Consider the following 5,191-nt stretch of genomic DNA (forward strand, 5'->3'; position numbering starts at 1 on the left):
GTGGAAGTCCAATAAACTCTAGGAGCATTTTTTTTTTTCGCATTAAAAATGACAAATTTTATGTATGTTCAAATATTTTTAAGTCAGTATTGAAAAATTGGTGAATGGTGAATAAATTTAACTGCAGTCCCTCACTATTGAGGGGTCTACTGAATCAAAGAAGACGGTTAGGTCAGTGTAATACGTTTGGTTCTCTTGAGGCTGACAGGAAAGCTTGAGCTTTCTCTTTTTTTAGGATCATTTACTAAGAAACTGACTTGCGTTGGCAGTGAATTTCTGAATCCTGACGAGACAGGAAAGAATATCTCCCTTTAAATCGACTCTCTTCTGGCATGTCTGAAAAATCCAGTGTTAGCCTGAGGAATAAAGTTACCACACATTACTAAATTCCCAACAGAAAGAAACTATTCCTGGGGGAAGTCTGTAACATTTAATTGGAGCACATTTGACAAGATTCCTTTCTCTCATTATAGGCTAATACTATCATAGTGTTCAGAGAAGCCTTTGAAAAACATATTAGTGCTCTAGGCCACTCCCTGCCCCTCCCTATAGATAAGGCTGACTAGTCTGAAATAACCTTTGAAGGACTGGGCTGACAGCTTCAGATAAAAGTGTTTCTAATATATAGGCCAGGGCTGGGAGGGAATGAACTGACTGTGAGGCCAGGAAAGAAAGCAAAGGTTGAGAGAAATTAGCGAGGAGTGCTGCAGAGAAATTCTCCATTACACTTTTCTTATCTGGGCTTATTAAAAGTTTGCCTAACTCTAGCTAGCAGAATCAAAAATAAATACATTGTTAATATAGCATTTAGAAAGCAACAATAATCAATGTATGTGAAAACTGACTAGTATATCACAAATTCTAAGGAAATCAAGAAAGCTGCTGATGCTGACTACTGTTTCTTAATTATTATCTTCCCATTGCCATTAACCTTTGCTACAGTGCTGTTAGGCAAATGTTCTGTCCTCTGAATTCTAAGACAAACTCATTTTTAATAGGTATTTCATAATGGCTTTCCACAGAATTTGGGAAATCTGAGATTTTACCTAAAATATTAATTTTCTATCCTAGTTAAATTCTGCAATTTTAAAATACATGCACGCACACTATTGGGGAAGGATCTTAATCCCAAAGTTTTAAGGTGAAATATTTCATTGTTACATAGAAATAGAATAATCATGGCCTTTTCAATAATACACATGATAGGTTTTTCCACCCCCTCACCACTCCCACCACCCTCATCCCCCTCCCCCCACTCCAGTGCAGCTCCTGGCTGCCCCAGCGCCTCTTTGCTGCCTAGTACTCCCTGCACGTAGCTCCCATGATAAGTGCCAGCTGAGGCATGGCTGCCCATCTCATCACAGCTGCAGTCTCCTGGGGCCCCACAGTCACCTGCCACCATGATGGCTGGAATAGCCTTAGTAATGAGATTTTTATATTTGTTTCAAGGCAGGATTATGCATCAGAAGCAATCAAGGGAGCAGTTGTTGGTATTGATGTGGGTACTACTGACTCCTTTGTGGCAGTTATGGAAGGTAAACAAGCAAAGGTGCTGGAGAACAACCCCTTCAGCTGTGGCCTTTACTACAGACGGTGAGTGACTTATTGACATGCCAGCCAAGCGACACACTATTACCAACCCAAACAACACATTCTATACCACCAAGAGTCTCATTGGCCAGCGATATGATGACCCTGAAGTCCAGAAAGGCATTAAGAAGTTCCCTTTTAAATTATCTATGCCTCCAATGGTGATTCCTGGGTTGAAGCCCATGGAAAACTTTATTCTCCAATTCAGACTAGAGCATTTGTGCTGATGAAGATGAAAAAGAGTGCAGAAAACTACTTGGGGCATACAGCAAAAATGCTTTGATCACAGTCCCAGCTTATTTCAATGAGTCTCAAAGACAGGCCACGAAGAATGCTGCCAGATAGCTGGACTAAATGTGCTTCGGGTAATTAATGAATCCACAGCTGCTGCTCTGGCCAATGGTCTAGAAAAATCAAAAGACAAAGTCATTGCTGTATATGATTTAGGTGGTAGAACTCCTGGAAATTCAGAAAGGGGTACTGAGGTGAAGTCCACCAATGGAGATATACTTCTTAGGTGGGGAAGTGTGGAGACAGAGTCCCAGAGAGCAGTTTCCAGGCTCTCAGCCTCACGTGGAAAGGTGCTGGTTTGGTTATTAGATGGCCATCAGCTATAATCAGATGGCCATCCACTGTGCCTGGGTGGTCATCAGCTCTTATTGGTTAACCATTAGCCACTAATATAACTGCTGTGGCTACGCTGGCAAGGGGGTGGGTTGGTTGGCAGAGATGTGGATGGCAGATTGGGGTTCTTGCTTCCTGTGTCTCCAACCCAAACGTTAGCGAGAATATAGTGGTATGACTCCCCTATCTGTGGCTTTGTTGGTATTCCTTTTTGGCCTCACCATATCCTGCATTCTGGTGCGGGAAGCAGGAATTGAGTCCCTGCATGACAGAAAGACTTTGACCAAGCCTTGCTACCATGCATTCATTGTGAAGGAGTTCAAAAGAGAGACAAGGGTTGATTTGATCAAAGACAACATGGCACTTGAAAGGGTCCGGGAAGCTGCTGAGAATGCTAAATGTGAACTCTCCTCATCTGGACAGAATGGCATCAACTTGCCATATCTTACAATGGATGCTTCTGGACCCAAGCAGTTGAATATGAAGCTGACCCAGGTCAATGTGAGGAGACTGTCATTGAGCTAATCAGGAGGACCATCGCCCCATGCCAAAAAGCCATGCAAGATGCAGAAGTCAGCAAGAGTGACATAAGAGAAGGGATCTTGGCATGACTAGAATACCCAAGTTTCAGCAGACTTTGCAGGAGCTCTCTGGCTGAGCCCCAACTAAAGTTCTCAGTCCTGATGAGGCTGTGGCCATTGGAGCTACCATTCAGGGAGGTATGTGGGCCAGTGATGTCACAGAAGTGCTGCTCCTGGATGTCATTCCCCTTTCTCTGGGTATTGAGACTTGAGGAGGTATGTTTACCAAACTTATTAACAGGGATACTGTTATTCCAACCAAGAAAAGCCAGGTGTTTTCTATGGCTGCTCATGGTCACACTCAAGTGGAGATTAAAATGTATCAGGGTGAGAGAGATGGTTGGAGACAACAAACTTGTTGGATAGTTTACTTTGATTGGCATCCTCCCAGCCTCTTGTGCTGTCACTCTGATTGAAGTTACATTTGACATTGATTCCAATAGGATCGTGCATGTTTCTGCCAAAGATAAGGGTACAGGATGTGAACAGTAGATTGTGATCTAGTCTTCTAGCGTGATAAGCAAAGATGATAATAAAAATATAGCTAATATTGCAGAGAAGTATGCTAACGAAGACAGGCAAAAGAAGGTATGAGTTGAAGCAGTTCATATATCTGAAGGAATTATTCATGACACAGAAAGCAAGATGGGAGAACTCAAGGTCCAACTGCTTGCTGATGAGTGCAACAAGCTAAAAGAAGAGAGATTTCCAAAATGAGGGAACTCCTGGCTCGAAAAGATAGTGAAACTGGAGAACACATAAGGCAGGCAGCATTTTCCCTTCAGGAAGCATCATTGAAGCTCTTCGAAATGACATACAAAGATGGCATTTGGGTGACAAGGCTCTGGAAGTTCTGGCACGAAGGAACAAAAGGAAGATCAAAAGGAGGGGAAATAGTAGTAGCGGTAAACTTTGGAGCCAAAAGGACAACATTATGATGTTTGGGAATGAAGGGCAGAGCAGAAATGAGCAGAAATGGACAAACCAGTATTTTACTCTGTTTTTGCAGCATTCTATATATAATTCCCTTAATATGTAAATTTAGTGATGCTCATTTAATGAGTGATAATTCCAACAGCACAAAGTTCACAATGTTCTGTCCTCCGCCTATCATTATTTTTCAGTTGCACATAAAAGAGGGGAAGATGATTTCTTAACCATGATAAAAATATAACTCTGTCTTGTGCTGAAGTAACCATATTTTCCAGGGGTGAAACCATCTCACACACAGTAATGAAGGTAGTGAGAGACCTGGAATGAGACCATGATGGGGATGAGATAGTTCTAGTTAGTATGTTGTACCAGCCTGTGTGGTAAATGGTATTCTGCAGCTGAGGCTTTGCAAGGCAAGCTAGCTGTGCCATGTTCAGAGGTAGAGCAGGAGGAGCCAGATCAATAAGAAACTAAACTACCTATTTATGTTATGTATAGCTTTTAAAACAAGGTCATAAGACTTCCTAATTTTCCTAAGGCATATTTTTCTAGCTACTTTCTGGCCTTTGTCCGGTACCTGTATCCTTGACTGTTCTTTTTGATCCATTCTGGATTTTTAAAACAAATAAATATGAAAACAAACAAACAAACAAACAAAAAAAACACCACACACATACACACACACACGTGCACACATGCACAAACACACTGGGGGTACCAGGAAACAAAGTATACAAATTTTAAGAAAGGAAGCAAACTGTATTAATTGTAATACGCAATATATACCAATAACAAAAGATGAATACAAGTCATGTTTGACTTCTGCAATTGCAAGAGGTGCTCAAAATGGTTACCATCTGCATCCAGACACTTCTGATTATGGCAAAGTACTGCTTGAGCATAGACAACATCTCTTTGGCACCCCTGGTATATATAAAATATTGAGACAAAAAGAAGCACAATGTAAATTGAGTTTTCTAAGTTTGACCTCCCTCAAGTTTCAGCCTATTTTGTATCCTTTCAGCACTGCAGATTATTTCATTCAGACTCTATTCACCTATGAGCCTGATAGAATATCTCATAAAAAACAAAAACGAAAAAAACAACAACAAAAAAAACATGTAGGCTTCCAAAGAATATACTTTCATTAAATAAAATTAAGTTAAGGGACTCAAACAGTAGAGGTTTGATGACTTGCTTTCCCCAAGAGATTTTTATGAAGGAACTAATTCACATTTACTTACATTTGTTTTCTTAAAGTATACACTTACCTTGCCAAGAGGGAAATTTAAGCCATACTTTTAAAGCATCTCATTATCAATATTTTAGACCAGTTGAAACGCTTCATGTTTTCTCTTTTAATAGATGGCTTGACATAATTAACTGAAAGCAACTTCATATCCTTAAGCCCCATATGTAGCAACAAATAAGACAAATATTTAACTGATTCCACAGAATGTTAA

At 40.5% G+C, this 5,191-nt stretch overlaps 1 pseudogene; it reads left to right on the forward strand.

Annotated features, from left to right (window-relative positions):
- The first annotated feature begins 1,321 nt into the window (after window positions 1-1,321).
- On the forward strand, window positions 1,322-3,692 carry LOC109458894 (stress-70 protein, mitochondrial pseudogene; annotated as a pseudogene).
- The last annotated feature ends 1,499 nt before the right edge of the window (window positions 3,693-5,191 follow it).

Source organism: Rhinolophus sinicus, chromosome 16 (assembly GCF_057876585.1).
Source record: "Rhinolophus sinicus isolate RSI-liver-muscle chromosome 16, RSI-T2T, whole genome shotgun sequence".
NCBI classification, from domain to species: Eukaryota; Metazoa; Chordata; class Mammalia; order Chiroptera; family Rhinolophidae; genus Rhinolophus; species Rhinolophus sinicus.